Here is a 21397-nt window from a genome sequence, read left to right as displayed (position 1 = left end):
TTCTGATGCCATGGAAGGTAGGGAATATTCCCAGACAGAATGCTGTGTTAATTGGTTTCTTTTTAAATAAGTGTCTTAATTTGTGTTGCAGATACCACCAAGTACATCAGAATAGATTACTGCAAGCAGCAGAAGACTACAGATGTCAGGAACCTAAAAATGCAGCTTTCAACTAATTTCTGAATATGCAGAAAGGTGAAACCTGGTTTGTTTATTTATTATATGAATGCTGCTGAAGGGCCTATGCTCACAGTGCTGTAACCTATTGTAGTCCTAATTCTTGTGCTTGATGTGACTGAGTGATGCAAGGAGGGGGTTAGTTGCAAATGGGAGACACAAAGTTGGCTCTAAAGAAAACCCAGCAGTGATATGGATTGATGCTTTTGGGAAGAGATCCTCATCAAGACCTTCCCAGCCACTGAGATGTGATGGAGAAAAACGAAGGCAAAAGGAGAAATAACTTTTCTTTGATGGGGAACTAGAGAAAGTGAACAAAAGCTGAGTAAGTGGCCAAAAAGCACCTTATTCCCATTCTAGTATTGAACCTTGGTTGTACTGAGCCAGATGTTGAGATGCATCCTAAGCAGTTTTGACCCAAATCCCACATCTCTGCATTGAGCAGAGTAGGGGAGTAGGCCGTTTTTTCTTCATTTGCCCAACAGGAGGGAATCAGATTCACAAAAAAGAAATCCCTGTTGAAGTGTCCAAGTGCTACTGCTAACAGCAAAATGAACAAGAGCTGTATTCTAAATTTTAGATGGGATTAGAGCTTCTTTATGTATTTGTTTTTTCTTCATAAAATCAGCAAACAAAGCTTTCACCTGCAGCATCTATAGCTCTGCAGTGCCATGCGCGTGCCCTTCTAGTGAGATTTCCTTTGGAAAATAACTTCAGTCTATTTAAGCATACGCTCAGCAGCTCGCACTCAAATTTATGCATATTCTGAGGCACTTCGCTGGCTTGAGTCAACTAATGCCAAATCCAACTGGTACTGGAGAGATACAGTTTTCAAGCTAAAGAATTGATCTATTTCCTAATGGCTACTCTTGGACTGGTTTTTACCCTCTAGCACTGTCAGGTGTTCTGCTGACTGCCAGCAATCTATTTATTGATACAGGAAATCCATTTTGCCTTGCCTTGCTTTTAATGAGTTTTGCAAGCAAGTGGCCCCTTCCTGTGACTCATTCTGTGTTTTCTGAGCGGGAGATTGTGGTTTTAAGTTTCACATTGGAGAGTAACCGCTGTGTCTGCTTTCCTTGTCTGCTGGAATCTCAACAAGAGGAATACATTTTGGAACAAAGAAATGTAAATGTAGCAGGAGAGTTCACATTTCTTTGCAAAATTGTATAAACATTCTCCTTTTCAGAACAGTTAAAAAGACTGATGCAAAATGAAAATAGGTCATGTTTTCAAATAACAGCTTTATCTCAGAACAGTGCTGTTAACACAGACCAAAAAGATGCTTTCACAGATTTCTCAATAGGTGTTGGTTCTGTGATTTACAACCAGTAAATATCCAAGAACTAAACAGTGGAAGCACTTCTCTGATCTTGCTGACATAGGACCAGCTCCAGGAGCCTCTGGATGAGTGTTCAGACACGCACAGCGATGGCTGCAATTTGGCGTCAACAGTGAGCGTTAAAGATTTGCACCCACCAATTTGTTTTGGACACTAGAAGCCAAGAGGAGGTAGAAGTGGATCTATTTGCTTCTGATCTTTGTAGAGAATAGGGTGGAGGAAGGAGAGAATTATCTGCAAGCTTGGACCGTTAGCTCTGAAAATGTAGATTTACGTTAAAAGCAGCCATAAATATATCAAAACCAATGACCAGGACAGTTTCCATTCCCCATTACTAGATATAACTATTTATATTTCATGCTAAGTGAATATGCCTGTACAAGTAAACAGCTGCCCTTGTTGGGCAGGGACTGTTCCTTGCTACCCTGGCCAACTGGTGTGCTTTGGTGAATGATCAAATAATGTCCTACCAAGTCATGGCCATTTGCTGACCCTCTGCCTGTGTCTAGGTGTTCCTTGAATGAGCACTGTGTGGGTGATGGAGCCCTGGCACAGACTGTCCAGAAGTTGTGGGGTCTTCTCCTTGGGGAGCTCCCAAAGCCATGGAGCCATGGTTCTGGGTGCCCTGCTCTGGGTGCCCCTGCTGGATAGAAACATCAAAGCTGTTATTTTTTTCATGTGAATACCAGCTGAAAGAAGAGTAGCGCAGATATTGGGGCCTCCTCTTCCAGAGGGTTTAGGCTGGAGCTGAGCAATTTGTGTGGGCTTGGAAAGGAGCTTCAGTTCTTCTGTAGCCTGGTTTGATCTCAAGAAGAGGCACTAACTGGTCCTGAACTGCTTCTGCCTCTTTCTAATGCTAGCCCATTTAATATTAAAGTGTGATACAGAAGCTGAAGCCATCTCTAGAGTTCTCCAAAATGCCTGTAAAGTCTGAAACCTCTGCTAATGCAGACTTCTTAGAGGCACAGCGTGTAGGGGGAGGTACAGAAAATCGTACTTGAGAGCAAATAAACACATTGGGAAAGCAGGAATTCAACAGGTCATGTTAAAAATGTGACCTTTCAGTTACCCAACTCAGCTGTCAAGTTCAAGGTAACAGAGACAAAGACTGGAAGAAAAAATTGCAGTTCTCAGAAATGGAAAAAAAGCTTTATTGGGAAAGTACTGAGAGGAAAGAAATGGGGAGAGCTAAAAGTTGTCATAGTCACTTTCATTTAAGAATCCAGATATCAAATAAACATGCAATGCTCTGTATTGTGGACTTAATTTCTGATCCATCTGCAGTGTGAAGGGAAATAATGTGAGAAATGTCCTCATTTCTCAAGGTAATTTGGGATGGGATTTTTGTTGGCTTTGTGTCAGTGCTGGATTGCACTGGGATGGAGTGACTTAGGAAGATGTTCCGTTGTGCACCCCCACATTTTCTGCAACATTCATTTCTTCTCTTGTCCTGGGCTGCTCCTCTCCACATGTTGTTGGTATGGAATCTCTTCAGTTTTCTTTTGCCTAGTGAATTCTTTTAAACAAAGGCTGTGGTTTCATGGGCTAATGATCCGATCTACTGGTTTGTCACTGCCTAAAGGAAAAAGTCACTTTCCATGTCTCTTCCCTTGTTCCTCCCGATTCTTCACTGCCACACTGTATTTCTGGGACAGACTTATTCTGCATTAGTAGAGTTAACTAGGCTCAGGGAGGGATCCAGATCATGCCAGAGTCAGAAAGCATATGTAGGGGAGTGCATGGATAGGAGGAAGAGGAGAGCTAGGCTTTGTATTTTTGTCTAAATATGTCTAATGAAACTGCAACCTAATTTTCCCATGTCTATCTCCATACTACTCCCCACTTCATCATTGTTTATATTAATCCTCCTACAACTGCACACAGACCTCATTAAGTAACTTGCCTGTTGTCTACTCCTAAACTTGAGAATGTGGATGTATCCACATCCAGATGGGACTGTGAATGCTGATGTACCACAAAAAGTGAAGTTTCAGGATTGAAACCACCTGCCCAAGACAGAAGGGCTGATGGGAAAGCAAAAAGTTGCTTCTAAGTCAGGATCCAGCCCATGCCCTGACCCATGTCCTGTGTTGGTTGGGCTGAATCCTTCGGTATGCTTTTTGCCTTGGCTCCCCATGTTCAATATGAGGCTGGTGGCAGCTTCATCTGTACCAGGAATGCTCTGAGGACAAGGCCTTACTTCCAATGTGATGCCGAGATATGAAACTGAGGGGTGGGAGGCATGCAAGGAAGGTATGTGAGCCACCATCAGCGGCTCAGCTTCTGAACACCCAACTATCACATGAAGTATTGTCCTCACTGTTCTCTGAGAGGGGAAAGAAATACTGTCTCCACCCAGTAACAGGAAACAAAAGGTCTCGGTAGCCTCAGCAACTTCAGCCACGGTTTATGAGTTCGATGTCAGGGTTCCAGGCACAGTGTCAGCCTTTGGTGTGCTTAGCACAAGGACTGAGAGGAAGCAGGTAACTGAGCAGACCCTGATTTGTCTAGTAAAAAGCTTCTTACCTTGCAAGTGATTAAGTGGCACTGCTTTGCTAGTTGCCTCTGGTACTGTGATAGCCTCTAGGATGTATCGTCATGATCTCTGGACCCAGCCTGAAGAACTCAGAGCACTGAAACTGTGAGCAGAAAGCTATCTGGATGCACTAGCAAGGGGTAGAAAGTCTGAGGTGATGCATAGAAACAACACATCAGAATTCATTGTTGTAACAGAACGTGATAGGACGAAGGGGAATGGCCTTAAACTAAAAGAGAGGAAATTTAGGTTACATGTTAGGAAGAAATTGTTTACTTAGAGACCAGTGATGCCCTGGCACAGCTGCCCGGAGATGTGGGTATCCCATCTTTGGAGGTGCTCAAGGCCAGGTTGGGTGTGCCCTGGGCAGCCTGGGATGGTGGAGGCAACCAGTACACGCCTTGGGGGTTGTAGCTCGATGATCTTTAAGATTCCTTCCAACCTTAGCCATTGTGTCATTCTATGGTTCTCTGGTATGCACCAGAGCAGCCTGGTTTCTGTGGGCTAAGTCCAACAGATTTGCTTTGGGGTTACCGCGTGTGTGTTTGCTTGCTGGTTATATCCCAGCTAATTTTGCAGTGTGAGTCTAAATCCTTCAACCACACATCCAATTTGTAATTTAAGCCTGCATAAATTTATCTCTGCTTGCTTACACCCACCGTCTTCTGGGTTACACAGGCCATTGCTGGTTTCTGTAAGAATTGCTGCGCTGATTGATATGCGAAACAGGAAGGTAGGATGTTTTAATGTGGAACGGCATTTAGAGATGCAGCATCTGTGTCTAAAGTGAGAGATAGTTACTGAGTTAGACAAGTAGGCCATCAATTACAGGAGACTGAGGTTAAGACCATCTGTCTGTTTGAAACAACACCAGGTGTTTGCAGAAGCAAATTTCCTGTGTTGCAACATAGGAGGAGAGTGGTAGGCAAGAAACAGCCCTACAGAACGAATCTCAGTCATTGAAGGAAGCCGCTTCTCATTTCCTTTTTTAGTACTGTCTTGTGGGAAAAAATCTGCTTGAAGGGCCTGACACACCTGTGTTGCCTGCTTGGTACTACTGCAGGGAAAGCTCTCAGAGGAGCATCAAGGACCCTCTCTTGCTGATGGACTGAACAGGACTCATGTGCTGTGCTGACAGGCCTCATCCTGGTGGGCTCTGTCCGGGTGGAGCATGCACTGGTATGCAATGCCCTAGTAAGCCCCATCCTGGTGGGTCCCATCCTGGTGGGCCATGCCCTAATGAGCTCCAACCTAGTGGGCTCCATCCTGGTGGGCCATTTTGGAGGCTATATTAGGAGGTGATAACCAAGACATTTCCAGTAAGCCCCAGCTCAGCAATGCCCTTTCCCACCAAGCAGACAAGCAGTTAAAAATTAGGTAAATGCAACATCAGTAACTGGCAGCAGGACTGTAGATCAGTTTTTCCTAGTTTCTATTTCTGTCAGTAAGAAACAGCCCTCATGGGCTAATTTTAAAGTTTAATTATTATACTTTAATTATCTGGTGGCACAGGGAAAAGCCTTTGATTTGGTTATAAATTCCCAACTTAGATGAATTCCTCTATAAAACACTTCATTTAAGAAATAGAGCAAAGGTTGATAAGTTACAACAACACACTTATGCATCAGAGTCATTCCAAACCCTGAGCGCCAAAGAGAAAATGAATAGCTTAGGGGCAGTGATGTGTGAGCAGGGTGGGCAGACCCCAGGGCCACAGCAAGCGAGCAAGGCTGTGGCAGTGTATCTCCAGCCATCTATTCAAGGCAAGCTAATTTTGAGAAGTTCTGAGCACTTGTGGCACTCAGTGCATGATGGAAACCTGTGGGGTGCTCAGAGCTTTAGGTGGTTTTGTGCAAGGAGATAACGGGGTGTTAGCGTCAACTAGTTTTGAAATCATTGACCAATATACAAATTGGAAGGGGAGCTCACACTGCTTATTAAAATACAGCGATGCGAGGGATGACATTCTAAAAATCAGGGAAACAGAGACTCACCAGGGTTGGAAAGGACCTTCAAGACCATGCAGTCCAACTGTTCACCTACCACCAATATTTCCCACTAAACCATGTCCTTGTAGTAGAGCATCTAAATGTTTCTTGAACATGACAAACAAGGAGACAGAGTTCTGACTAAAGTGAATTTCTATCTGTTCCCTCTGAAGATAAAAATGTTTGGTGGCTTCTACTGCAAATAATAATCATGAAAAATTATTTTTATTCCTGATTGTAATTCTTAATAAGAATAAAAAGGCAAAATCTAGATGTTTGGTCAAATTAGCTACCTACCAATTTACCTGCGAAACTGATTGATAGTAATAACCAAATGCATGGCCTTCCACCGTGGTAAACAAATACTTATTACATTCAGGAGGTGTCAGCACATCAGCTAAACAAAACCACTACCTATTTTAAGAAGTAGGCTAATCATTTTTATGTTCCTTTTAAGTGAAATGTTTTGCGTTATGAAAATTTCATATTTACTGTTTAGGGATGAAAAACTAATATTTATTATAATGATGGGCTTTATAAATATATTATATTCCTTAACACTTCTAAATTATTTTTAAAGGGTTTATGTGACAATTTGTCAAATGTGGACTTGGATTTTTTCATCTGGAGTTATTTTACATCAAAAGAAAGGCTCATTTGCAAAGCAAATGGATCTCCAGGTTCTAAAATAATGTAAAAGTGAGGTAGAGAGTTGGTCTGACTATGAAACGAATGCATAAAACTAATGCATAAACACATATTTCTGAGATTGGGCTAGGAAGAAAATGTCCAGAAAACTGTACTGATGTCATTATCTAGATCAATCTATGTCTGTGACAGGGGGCAGTAGGCCTGTGGGCTCCCTAGCCACCCCAGAAAATGGGAAGGGAAAAGGGAAAGGGATAGGGAGATGGGAGCTGTGCTCAAGGACACAAACAGAGCAGTGGCAACGATCTAAGGAGGAAAACTTATTTTACTAACTATGATATCAGAATGCAAGATAACACAATACAATCTAATTGAAATTGAAGCTAATAAATCAAGTAGAATAAAAGAGAGAGAGAGAGTTTTCCAAAGACCGAGAAGCCTACTTTGAAATGGAAGGCTCTTAACTTCATTATGAGCTGTTTGGTGTGTCACTCTCAGGATCTTCTCCTATTTCAGACTGACTCTGAGATGGTGTTTTCCCTGGGCCTCATCCTCCCCATGTCTTCACCTGCCTCTCTGCTGTCAGCAGGATAGGCTGCAGGGTTGTGGCAGGAACAAAATAAGAGCTGCTCATGGCACCAAGGCTTTTGTCGTGGTTTTGTACAAGGATTTCACACGAGCTTTATTTATCCATTAAAACTGTACACTTTGCCACACCTAAATCAACCTTTGCCCTGCCTAGTCCAGCCCTCAGTTTTAGCTAGAAGCAACGATGCAATGGGCTTGTGCAGAAAAACCGTAAAGCATCACTTACTCAAATGCCGTGAGTTTTGCAAGGCACCAGATGAGTGGCTCCATGGGCAGCTCTAGCCTGGCTTAGCACATATTTTTAGCCACTCGTAGCAAAAAACAGCAAAAAAATTTCCTGGTGAGACACGAGAAACTAAGTTCAGCATAGGCGCAGTTTGAGGCTGCAGGGTCTGGCACTGACCTGCTGTGCTGGATGAAACATGGACCTTCTTTAGCCACCACCACAGCTTTAGTTTTCTCTTTGGAGTCCAGCTTCCTGGAGCTCACCATTCAAGGCTGAAACTTGTGAACCTGATAATGCCAGACCTACCTATCAAATGAGTATTCTACTTGATCAGGTCTGTGTACACATGCAATGACTTAGCAGGCAGAGGGTAGCTGCACAGTACAACAGAACTGTCCAGGTGGAACGTAATGCTCTCATATCACATGCAGAATCACTGGTGGCCCAGGACCTCTGTGTCCATTGAGTCCAGCCCTGCTCCAGCAGGGACACCCAGAGTAGGGGGCCCAGCACAACATCCAGGCAGTGTTTGGAAAGCTCTAAGAAGGAGGCTGCACAGCCTATTTGGGAGTTCTGCCATCCACACCCTGAATGATTCTGCTCCTGCAGCCAGCTATTGGCCACCCAGGATGTTTAAGTATCCCAGACTGAGAATGCTGCTGAGGATGACTTAGGCCCCCTGACTGGTCCAGTTGGTTCCTCTTTCTTTTGGGCCAAAAGTAATGATTTCACATACAGTCATGGGCAGACAGCCAGGCAGCTGCTCTGCAAACCACCTTAGTAGACACAATACAACCTTATGCTTTCTCCTGTCTGTTTGCTCTGAAGGACAGGACAGAAAACCTGATGCTAAGATTTGCAACACAACTGCCTTGCCTTTGGCTTGACAGGAGAAATCAAAAGAAACAGAAAAGGAAAGAACAACAAAACCATCTTTGATCTGACTGTGAAATACACGCTGAATATGTGAGAAAGGCATGAGAATTTTTGCCTGTTTGAAATTTCCCATTGTCTTCTAAGGAGCAAATACTTTGGTGTATATTTTGTTTAGCTGGATTCTTTTGCTATGATGATCTGTCTGCACTAACTAAATTATTGTACTAATGGCTCCATGATGCTGCATTTAAAGATTATAATACATTTATAGCCCACTGATAAAAAGAAAACAAAACCAAAAATGCAAAAACTGTACAAAAGCCAGGTATTAGCTATTATTAAATAAAAATAATTTACAGCTTACCACAGCCACAATGAATGAGATCGACTCACTTGTGGGTTTTAGGACATTTTTTTTCTAGTCTTTATTTTACGAGACTGTACATAAAGGATGTTAGCTCAGTTGGAGATATTCTCTTTTACTTTATGCCAAGGTTTTCAGAAGTGACTAATGACTTTGGGTGCCTAACTGGAAACATTGTAATAAGGCCTGAATTTCAGAATGGCTGAGCACCCATCATCTGAAATTTAAGTCCTTTTATGGTCTTTTAAATTCAACTCTCAGGACTGCGGTCCTCTAATTCATCAGTAACTCTTGAAAACCTTGGAAGTTATGGAAATACATTAAAATCTTTAAGATGCAATTTCCTCCTTAAAAGCCTCCCCATACCAATTTTCCATGTCCCAGCATGTGTGGAATTAGAAAAAAAAAAAGAAACTGGCAATTACTGAATGCAATGTGCTTTGATTTTATGATAAAGAAAACATGGTGCTCATTTCCTTACTATGGTGGAGTTTCCTTGCTTTTTCTGATAAATTGTAATATCCATAACCACCTTTTTAAAGAGCCTTGCATCAGTTTTTTTTACATCTTCAACATAAATCAGCGGAGTGTTTGCTGCTGGGAATTCGGCCTTTGTTTTGGAAAGGTTGATGCAAGTCAGTTGTCTTTATATAGGGAGGAACGACTCTCAGGATGTAGCAAGCACAAAAGGCTTGGGACACCCAGGGATGAAAGTGTCTATAACAGTCCTTATTTAATAGACTTCCTGGTGCCTTGCTGCCATAACCCACAGTTATGTAGTGGATGAGTATTGCATTTCACTTCCATTGCCTTTGCAGGTACTGACTCACGTCCTTCTTTGATATCTACTGGTATGCGCTGCCACCAGTTAAATTGCTCCATTTGACATCAGGTGGGCTTCATATTTCATCGCTCACCAGGAGGTGAAATCTTCCCTTACATAACTGCAGAGCTCTACCTTATTATCTCATAAAATCTCCATTGTATCAGGGGCAGAATAAGAGGAAGTTAGTCTCTTACATGGATTGTGACTGGAGGGTCTCACTCTATCTGGGCTGTTACCCACTGTTTAGATTAGATTGGATCTTTTCATGCTTCCCTACAGGTTTGCTTTGATTGTGTCCCCATTTTTCCAATAAACACTTGGAAATACCACTGGGCAATTATTGAGGCAGTGCCTGGGAATGGTTCCCAGCTGGTCTGATAGGAGGCATTGACCCAGGGTTGCTCCCAGGCGCACAGGGCACATGGCTGGCCATTCCCAGAAGAGGCTGCCAAGAAGCAACTAGTGAGGGGCATGGGAACGGCCTTGCCAACACTGAGGGCTGCAGTGGTGGGTGACAGTGCTGCAGCTGAGCTGTGAGAAATGAAGGAGTACATATGTCCTGTGAGAGGTGAAGTGAGAAACTCAAGTGCTGGCTTAAAGCTAATGGATGTCAGTGAGCACCCAGTTTTACAATGACAGTGTCACTCAGAGGTGTTATGAATCTTTTTTCTCCTCCTGATTGACCACTTTGTCATCTGGATGGCCCTGAAAAGTTTAGCTCTGTGCAAGAACAGAAGAGGAAGCATATCTTTGGCTTCTTCTACTCTCTTTTTGTTAAAGGGATGTAGTGTCTATTATTTTCTCTGACTGTTGTCCCGTGTCCTACCTCTCTAAACCCAAACAGCAGTGTTACATTCATCACAGAATCACAGAATGACTTGGATTAGAAGGGACCTCAGGGATCATCTTGCTTCAGGAAGGGTTGCCAACCACTACAACAAACACTAGATCAGTTTGCCCAGGGCACCATCCAACATGGCCTTAAACACCTCCATGGATGGGGCATCCACCACGTCACTGGGCAGCTGGGCTAGGGCCTCACTGCCCTCTCAGTGATAAACTTCCCCTAAAGCTAAATCTAAATCCCAACTCCTTTTGTTTAAAACCACTCCCCCTTGTCCTGTCACTATCTACTCATGTAAAAAGTTGAATTCCCTACTGTTTATAATCTCCCTTTAAATAATGGAAGGTCACAATGATGTTTCCTTGCAGCCTTCTCCTGACTGAACAAGCCCAGTTCCTGGAGCCTGTATTCACAGGAGAGGTGTTCCAGCCCTCTGAGCATCCTCTGGACAGAATCCAAAAGCCTGACATCTTTTCTGTGTTGGAGGCCCCAGAAATGGATACAGTATTCCACATGGGGCCTCAAATCACCTCCCTTGCCCTGCTGTCCACCACTCTCCTGATGCAGTTGCTATATTCCTGTACCTTCCCTTTATCTTCTCAGTCTCTCTTCATATGAAAAAGTGTTCTCTCCTTGGCTTTGGCCAGTTGACACACCAGCTATGTGGAGGACAAAGTGGAGTCAAGCAGCCCTTTGTACCTTTTATTTTACCAGTTTATTTTGCTTCTTCTTGTCAGAACTATTCCAGGCTGCAACTCTAAAATCCAGACATACAGAAAGCTATTTCTCCTAGTGTAACCTCAGTCACGGCCAGCATCTCCAAGACCTTAGTACCCACATCCATCCATCCATCCTCTTGGTCAGGTTCAACTCCTGTCCTCCTGTGTGGGCTGAGGAACCCTGGGTCCACTCAGACAACAAAGTCTGTCCAAGAGCAGCCAGACCACTTGTGCAGTGAGACAGCTTCTTTTCTGCTTCCTGAATTGCCTGCTTGTCAGCAGGACACGCTATTGCACTCAGGGCAGACTAATGCCATGCATCCTGGCGCTACCCCCTCTTCTTCTTCCTTCACAAAATGTGTTGTGCTGGAAGGGTTTCATGAAAGACAAATGAGTAGGAGGGTAGTGAAACCTGTCTGCCTTTAGCTTCTGCTGCTGATAAGCAACAATCTGTCTGGCTTGAACAATTTTAATGTACCCAACTGCCTAAAGACTTCATGCTACCTATGGCATTGCCCTTCAGCTGATCTGTGTGACTTCAGCTTTTCAAAGAGAAAGATAGCAAAACATACATCTCAGCTGTCAAAGGACTTGGGAATTGTGAGTTTGTAGATGTAAAATGGAGCAGGTACTTGTTTTAGGTGAGTCTATGAGTTTGAACAAAAGCATAACACAGGAAAGTAAAATCCATGCTACTTACACTCAGGCATCTGTGCTGAGATTGTGCCTGGAGTAAATAAAGTGCTGGCAGTGAACTCTTTGAAAAGAGTCTGAGAGTCAAACCTGGAGATATAACCAGTTTTAGAGGATTGCCTACATCCCTCAACACATTGTACAGTGCTGATTGTGTCTTCGTGGTATACAGGTCCATACTGGTGTCATCTATAGATTTCTGCAATGGAAATTTCAGCTGCCTAATCTGTGTCTTTGTGCCTTCAATGAACAAAGTGCAAGAAGAGTGTACAATCTCGGAGGGTGATGGATGCTCCCAGAGGGGCCTTTGCTGCCAGAACACAACACAGTACAGCTCTGAAAGCATAAGTAAAACATGTTGTACCCAAAGCAGCCTAAAGAGGCTAATGACTGTGCCAGTGGGAAATGGTGTCCTTGCGCCTCTGACTTTTCTGATAAATTGAAGGGTAGGACAACAGATATGCCTGCACCCAGAATACAAACCACATTTCTTTCTCATGAATTGCATCTACAATTAAAATATTTTTTACTCTGAAATTACTTAGGAAGATGTAACTGATATCAGGATCAGGTGTCTTATTGAGATACCAGCTTACTGCTGTCAGTATCACAACCACCAGCAAACTCAGAGCTGTTGGATCATATCAATGCTCTTTTGGACCAAGAAATACAAAATACAGCATAATCTAACAAAAGCCAGAAATGTATTTGTAATGCATGCTTTTTTTTTGGTTGGAGCAAAAAGATGTACCTTTGGTAGAAGAAATCAGGTCAGAGCAAACAGGACGTTTTTAATTCCATGAGCCCTAGTGGGATGCACCCATGGGTGCTGGGGAAGCTGGCAGGTGTGGTTGTGAGGGGCCATTCCCTATAATCTTAGATAGTGGCCACTGGGAAAAGTGCCTGAAGAGCAGAGGAAAGCAAATGTCACTCCTACCTTTGAGAATAGGAAAAGGGAGGACCTAGTGGCTATTTCTCAGAAGCTGATGGAACAGATCATCCTGGAGATTAGGGTTAGGGTTAGGGTTAGGGTTAGGGTTAGGAGAAAAAACATCAGGAATAGTCATTGTGGATTCTGCAAGCGAAAGTCATACCTGATCGATCTGATAAACTTCTGTAGTGAAATGACTAACCTGAGAGATGAGGGGGGAGCAGTGAACACTGTTTTCTTGGACTTCAGGAAGGTTTTTTGACACTGACCCTGTAAGGTCTTCCTAGAGAAACTACTGATGATGCAGTGAGGTAGATTGAAAACTGGCTGAATGTCTGGGCCCAGAAGGCAGTGGTCAATAGTACAAAGCCTGATTGGAGGCCAGTAAGAAGCAGAGCATCCCATGGGTCAATACTGGGTCCAGTCCTGTTTAACATATTCCTTAAAGATCTGGATGATGAGGTACAGTGCACCCTGAATAAATTTGCAGATGACACAAAACTGAGGGCAGTGGCTCATGAGAGGACTGCACAGTCATCCAGAAGGACCTGGACAGGCTGGAGAGGAGGGCTGGCAGGAATCTCATCAGGTTCAACAAGGAGAAGTGCAGAGTGCCATTTCTGTCTGTCCAGCTGTGGCTGTGCCTATGAGCACATTCTATGAGGACATTCTTGAGACATCTCCCCCAGCTCCATCCTGCTCCAGCACAGCACCACCACCTTTTCCCTCAGGCACCCCTCTCTGCCATTCAGGCAACTGCATCTAATTGACACAGCGCCTGGATTTAATAGGAGGCCTAAAGAGTGCTTTTTTTTTTAGACCCTAAATTGCTTTCAAAGGGCTGGTGCATCACTCTCACCCCTCTTCAGCCCATCCCACCCTGCTCAAGGAGTGGCTGGGACAGTCTTTGCAGCCTCCAGAAGATGGTGCCCTGCTGTTAGGAAACAATGCTGTGAGCAGCAGTCATTCCAGTTCACTGGCACGATGTCACACAAAACGCTTTGTGTCTGTCAGCACATTCCTGGAAGGTCACACAGAATGATGAATGCTCCTGTGTAGGAGCTGAAGAGGTTTTCTTTCATTTTTTCTGTCTTCTTCTTTCTTTTTTTTTCCTTTCTTTTTTTCTTTTTTTCTTTTTTTTTCTTTCTTACTTTCCTTCTTTCTTTTTCCATGAATTGCATCACTTAGCGGCCTCTTAGCTTCATTCATTTGACTCCTGTGGTTACAAACCTTTCCCAATTGTTGTGAGCCTGCTTCCTCCACAGCTCCTCTGTGGCCAAAGCAGGATATTCATGACTGACTGGCCTGGGGAAGCTGGATAACTTCCAGCTACTTTCCACAGCAGAGTTGCTCACTTCCCTCCCCCCGAGGTCTGAAATATCCTGTGGTTCTGGTTAGCTTTCTCTCCGGATGCACATCAGCTAAAGCATATGCATCATCATGTGATACTCAAGGTTGTTTCAGCGCAGCTAATTATGACAGAGGCTTTATTTAGATGCCATGTATAAAAAGATGAGTAAAGCGCTCCAGTGTGAAGCCAGGAGGATATTAGACTTGGTCCTGAATGAAAGGCTGATTTTCGCTGGCGTGTAGCACTGGAGATCTCCACTGAGCTTTGCACATATGTCTAAGATGTTTAAATAATTCCAATAAACTATGATGTCATCTTTGCAGCTCCATTGCCATTTCCTATGATTTGGTTCATGATTTTTTCCCCTCTGACTTACTAATTGCTCCTGAAGCTTGTGCAACTGAATGGGGCACTTCTACTTTTCATACTCCCTTCCCCCCACACCATTCACAAAACACACTCTTGCTAGTTTTAATTGGGGAAAAACACCTACAGCCAAATTCAGCATTGCTTCTCAATGGGAATTTAGCAACATCTGAGTAGCACAATCTAGCCAGCCACACTGCTCTGCGTTTTGTTGGTGTGGGAAGTGTCTGAGTGCAGAGGAGAGCTCAGGAAAACACATGGCAGAGTAAAATCAAAAGAGGAACACTGAGCAAACAATGTTGATGGGCTTGTTCATGTGGGCAAAAACCATCTGTCAGGAGGATGAAGGTGCGTTCAGTGGCCAGGGCAGATTTACAAGCTTCAGTGTATATATATATATGTGTGTGTGTGTGTGTGTGTGTGTGTGTGTGTGTGTATTATTTTTCCTTGGTTTTGGTTGCACAAACACAGCAGGACAGAGGTTCTGGGACAGAAGTACTGGGAACCTGACAGTGTGTCTGCCCAGACCTCATTCTCTGTGCCTGAAGACATCTGTGAATATCTATACTATTAAAAACTCTTTGCCCTCAAGACATGACAGCTGCTTGTAACCTGGCTAGTTCATAGGTCCTGATCTAGTCTAGTCCCTGCACAACATGATCACTCTAGCTGCATACAGAAACTGACTGGAGGATGCTAGCTATGTCACTGGTCCTGGTCAGAAATGGCTCTAGCCTTGCTGCAAGCATCCACCAATTGAGATGATGGGGATCTGTGGCTGTCTCCTGGCTTTACTCAATCTGCTACTGTGGATGGGACTGGACAGATTTCTACAGGCTACACAGGATTCACCTGTAGGACTCTTAATCTTCGTTTTGGATAGAAGAAAAATATTGGTGTGGTGGTTTAATCTTGATGGGCAGCTAAATTCCAGCACACTGTTTTCTTATTACCCCTCTGGAAAGGAATATGAAGAGAAAATATGACAGAAAAGGATCAAAGATTGACAAATGAACAAGGAAGTTGCTCACCAGTTACCATCACTAGCAAAATAGACTCAGTTTAAGGAGTTTAATATAATTTATTGCCAACAACGAACAGACCAGAGCCATAAGAACTAAAAGCAAACTAAAACCATCTTCCCCCATACCTACCCTCTTCTACCTCCTCCCATCAAGCAGTACAGGAGGACAGGGAATGAAGGCTGCACTCAGTCCATTATGTTTTATCTCTACCATTCTTCCGTGGTTACTCTATGCTCCATGTAGGGCAGGGATTGGATTCCATCCTTCCTGAACTGATCCTACATGGGCTTCCCTAAGTCTGAAACTCTCCAATAACTCCTCTGACATGGCTGCATAGTATAGGGCCCATCCTTCAGAAGCAATAGAGGGTTCCATCTGGAGCAGCTGGAGCTGGCTCTGATGTGACATGGGGCAGTGCTGGGCTCTGCTCACAGGGCCCATCCCTGCAGCAACCCCCTGCTACCAAAACCTTGCCACAGAAACCCAGTACATGTGGGGAGAAGAAACCAGGCTGGGACCTGGTGTGAGGGAGATGGAAGGTAAATCTGTGGTGACAAAGAGAAAAGAGTCTGGAGTTTGATAGGAGGCAAAATAGAGCCAGAGAGAAATAAATTCAGAAACTAAATGAGTCTTCAGAAGTCAAAGTCTGTGAGCTTAACCAAGTAGGTGGTATTTTTGGCCAGGTTGGATGAGGCCTTGGGCAGTCTGATCTAGTGGCTGGCAACCATGTCTATAGAAGGAGGTTGGAATTTGGTGGTCTTTAAGGTCCTTCCAATCTAACCATTCTATGACTCTGTGATTCTATAATTTCTCGGAAAACAGCAAGGATGAACATTTTGCTGCCAGTTTGTTGGATATAGGGAGAAACAGTTTAAACTTCAAGACATTCTTTTTTCTTTTTCCAGCAGCAACAAACAAGGACATTTTACAAAAGCTTGGGTGAAGACAAGTGAATTTCAAACTGCTATAAACTGATGGCTACATGTGGCAAGATGTGAGATGAAAAGAAAATATCTGTGAAATTTGAAGACAGTTCATGCTATATGCATTTCCAGAGATTGCATCAGATCTTTCGAGTTGTCAAAGAAATGTCAGGAAGTGGAGAACCAGTGGTTTTTGTGCAACTTATGGGAAACTTACTAAAAAAATCACTCGATTCAGAGAACGTTACTAGAACTTGCTTGATTTTATTTTGATTTCAAGAAATCCCTTGGTGCAATTATTTCCTTTAGATCAAGGTATGCATTTCCCTGCTCAGATTTTGTGGTCTGTGTTTACAGGCGCAGATTTCTTTGACACTCCCTACATACCGTCCAAAGCTGTTCTATGGACAGGCACACAAATAACATCAAAACCCCATTTTAAACAAAGGTTATTTCAGACCAAGTGAACTCTTTGTCAGCATCACTAACAGCCTGACAACAATACATGGAAGCAGGTTTGCCAAGAGACCTGACAGAACTGAAGTCACCTTTTTCTTTCCACTGTAGCACTGCTTGGTTGCTCAATGGAATTCCTAGCAACAGTCATATCCTGTGTATTGCTGTGTCCAGCTACAGCAGCTTGCCCTGTGGGACTTACAAACAACACAAGGAAATAATATTGTCAACAGGATTTGAGATGAAGAGCTGATGGTCTGCAGTGTGTTGTAGAGATGTGATGGAAACCCATGCAGGTGTGTCATAACCAACCAGAACATTTAACTTATGGTCATGTTAGACTCACCACATGCTCACACAGAATGCTAGGTTTGTAGTTGGTGCCTTGCTTTTCAAATCATCTATAGATCTGTTGTGTCTACCTGAGGACAGAAAGTCCTCAGACCTTCTAATCACACAGGTACCATCCTCACAGTACCTCTCCAGAAGTAGATGCCACTATAGTACTATCTGCAGTTTGTCTCTTTTGGGTGGTTCCTGTCTCCAAGGGCTCTCACAAAGACATCTGTATATTTACTGATAAGGACTATAGCTTGTGTGAAAGTACAGCAGAGGAAAGCTTTCCTTTTATGTTGGTTCAAGAGCAAACCTTATTGTACCCTTATGCAGCCACAGGAGCCTGCATTGGAGAAGATAATGAAAAACAACCTCCTATCATTCCGAGTGCAACACAGTTTGAACACCTGCAAGTTATGGTTTCCTCTTAGCCCTAACACAAGGAAAAATGTTGCTGATGTGTCACTGAAACCTGGGAAACGTTACTAAGGACTCTTTTGAACATTAGGAACAATAGAACTCTTACCCAATATCAATAGAGTGACACCAACATGTGGTCATGATTAGGGTGGAGGGAAGGTAGGGCCTTAGCACTATCCTCAGTTACCAGTACCATCAGCCTAAGCAAATCCAGCACTGAAGTCATTAGGGAGTCATTAGCTTTGAGCGGGCTTGAATTTTTACTCAAATCATTTACCTATACAGAGTTTGAAGACTGGGATCCATCCGCCTAAATGTAGGCATCTGATTAAGATTTCAAGGGTAGATCAGTACAAAGAGACAGGTGGCAGACCAGGCTGTCTGAGTAAGACTACACCATGCAGTTGATGTTAAGAGTTATTAGAGAAATTCATCTTCTAATCCGGTCTCTTGAATAGCACTCAAAGTCAGTGGTCAGAACAGGAATAAGCACCTAAGCATCCAGATGAAACAATGGGAACGTTATTGCACAATTTGCCCCTGCAACACTTATAGAGGTTAGGGCAGAAATGTGCATACATTGCTTTGTCTGTTGGCGGGGAGAAGAAAGAAGATAATAAATTAGAAAAATAAAAATGAAAACAAACCTTTATTTTTATGCTTTATCCTAATGTATCCAGAATGTTAAGAATTTATCACCTGAGATAAAAGACTTAATCATTACTAAACCCTTTGGCAATTATTTTAATAACATTAATCAAGATGAGCTCATTTAGTGCTAATGGGGGTGTTTTAAGTACTTTTATAGGATTTTCACTGAAATTCAGAATTAAATAATTGGGCCATTATTCTAAAGTGTTTTCGTCATCCCTCAGGGAAGTCCCAGTTTCTTGGATTTCATCTGCTCAGTTTTATTTCCTCTCAAGCATTAATTCTGATTCCCCTTGACAGTTTGGGAGCACCCCCTCCCAGTTATTAATCTGACCCTCTTTGGGGCAGTCTGAGGTTGGTTGCCCTGATAATCTATTTTGTAAATGCAGTCATGGACAGGAAAGATTTAAAATAGCACTAACTGAGCGTGGTGATGGATGATGAGATAAGAAGGATGGTGTCTGCCATTGGCTAAAGGCTCCAGTGAGTTGAGTTTTCCCAAAACCCAGACTGGGTGAGCAGTTGGTTAATTAATTGCCCAGTTCTGCATACAGTATTACTTTAAGCATGCTTACCTCTTACTAGGGGCTGTGGTCTCTGCAATCTGGAATGCAGAAGCATTTGCTGAAGGCATTATGGAGAAATTATGGACTCTATTTCAGTTGCTTGAATTTATCCTCTGTGTGCTGGCTGATACAGAAAAATAGAATGATGGAGTCATAGAATCATTTTTTTTGGAAGAAACCTTTAAAGGTCATCTAGTCCAGCTCCCCTGCAATGAACAGGGACACCACAGCTAGATCAGGTTGCCCAGGGCCTGATTCAGCCTCATCTTGAAAGTCTGTCTTTGACTTTCAAAAGGTTGAGGTATCCACCACAAGGCAACCTGTTCCAGTGGCTCACCACCCTCACTGTGAAAGACTTTTTTCCTTACATGTAACATAAATCTACCCTCTTTCAGCTTGAAGTCATTTCCCCTTGTCCTATCACCACAGACCCTGCTAAAGGGTCTGTTCTCTTCTTTCATGTAGCTCCATTTTAGATACTGAAAAGCCACTATCACAGAATCACAGAATCACAGAATCACAGAATCACAGAATGACCTGGGTTGGAAGGGACCTCAAGGATCATGTAGTTCCAACCCCCCTGCCTAGCAGGGCCACCAAACATACGCCTTTACTAGATCAGGTTGCCCAGAGCCCTGTCCAACCTGGTCTTGAACACCTCCAAGGACGGGGCATCCACAACCTCCCTGGGCAGCCTGTTCCAGGACCTAACCACTCTCCTAGTAAAGAACTTCCCCCTAACATCCAACCTAAATCTTCCCTCTTTTAACTTAAAACCATTTCCCCTAGTCCTGCTATTATCAGCCCTTTCGAAGAGTTTGCTCCCCTCCTGGGAGTAAGTTCCCTTCAGGTATTGAAAGGCTGCAATGAGGTCACCCCGCAACCTTCTCTTCTCCAGGCTGAACAAACCCAACTCCCTCAGCCTGTCCTCATAGGGGAGGTGCTCCAGCCCCCTGATCATCTTCGTGGCCCTCCTCTGGACCCTTTCCAAAATCTCCATATCTTTTTTGTACTGAGGGCTCCACACCTGGACACAGTACTCCAGATGGGGCCTCACAAGAGCAGAGTAGAGAGGGACAATCACCTCCCTATCCCTGCTGACCACCCCTCTCCTGATGGAGCCCAGGATCCCATTTGCCTTCCGGGCTGCCAGAGCGCACTGCTGGCTCATGTTAAGTTTCTCATCTGTTAGGACCCCTAGGTCTTTCTCTGCCGAGCTGCTCTCAAGGACAACTCCTCCCAGCCTGTACAAGTGCCTGGGGTTCTTCCGGCCCAAGTGCAAAACCTTGCACTTTGCCGTGTTGAACCTCATTAGGTTCACCCGAGCCCAGCTTTCCAGCCTGTCAAGGTCCCTCTGAATGGCATCCGTTCCCTCCACCGTATCGACTGCACCACTCAGCTTGGTGTTATCAGCAAACTTGCTGAGGGTGCACTCCATTCCCTCATCGATGTCATTAATAAAGATGTTAAAGAGCACCGGTCCCAAGACAGACCCTTGAGGGACACCGCTCGTTACCGGCCTCCACCTGGACATAGAGCCATTGACCACCACCCTCTGTCTGCGGCCTTGCAACCAATTGCTTATCCATCTAGTTGTCCACCCATCAAATCCACTTCCCTCCAATTTGGAGATGAGGATGTGATGGGGGACCATGTCAAAGGCCTTGCTCAGGTCCATCAGGTCACCTTGCAGCTGAGAGAAGCTTCTCCAGGCTGAACAGACTCAGCTCTCTCAGGAGAGAGAGCTTCTTCTCACAGGAGAAGTGTTCCATCCTTTAGATCATTTCTGTGGCCCTCCGCTGGATGCACTCCAGCAGGTACATGTCTCTCCTGTACTGAAGACTCCATATCTGGATGCAGTATGGAATCATAGAACCATAGAATGGTTTGGAGGGGACCTCTAAGATCATCTAGTTTCAATCCCCCCTGCTATAGCAGGGACACATCCCATTAGACCAGGTTGCTCACAGCCCTATCCAGCTTGGCCTTGAATGCTTTCAGGGAGGGGGCATTCACAACCTCACTGGGCAACTGGTTCCAGTGTCTCACCACCCTCACAGTAAATAATTTCTTCCTGATATCTAGTCTAAATCTACCCTTTTCCATTTTAAAAGCATTTCCCCTCGTCCTGTCACTACCTGCCCTTTAAAAAAAGTCCCTCCCCAGCTTTCCCATAGGCCCCCTTCAGGTACTAGAAGGCTGCTATAAGGTCTCTTTGGAGTCTTCTCCAGGCTAAAGAGCCCTAGCTTTCTCAGTCTGTTCTCATAGGGTAGGTGCTCCAGCCCTCTGATCATCTTTGTGACCCTCCTCTGGGCCTGCTCCAACAACTCCATGTCCTTATTGTGCTCGGGGCTCCAGAACTGGGCACAGTACTCCAGGTGGTGTCTCATAAGAGCAGAGTATGCTCAAATGCATCTGAAAACATCACTGTAACAATTCAAATTGTAATGCAAAATATACACTAGACCTTTACCTTCATCAAAAGCAGTTAGATGCCCTGATTATTAGAAACAACTCTAAATGTTTGGGCAGAATCCATGGGTAC

The sequence above is a fragment of the Excalfactoria chinensis genome, chromosome 3 (assembly GCF_039878825.1).
Source record: "Excalfactoria chinensis isolate bCotChi1 chromosome 3, bCotChi1.hap2, whole genome shotgun sequence".
Taxonomy (NCBI): Eukaryota; Metazoa; Chordata; class Aves; order Galliformes; family Phasianidae; genus Excalfactoria; species Excalfactoria chinensis.
This window is presented reverse-complemented; position numbering follows the sequence as displayed.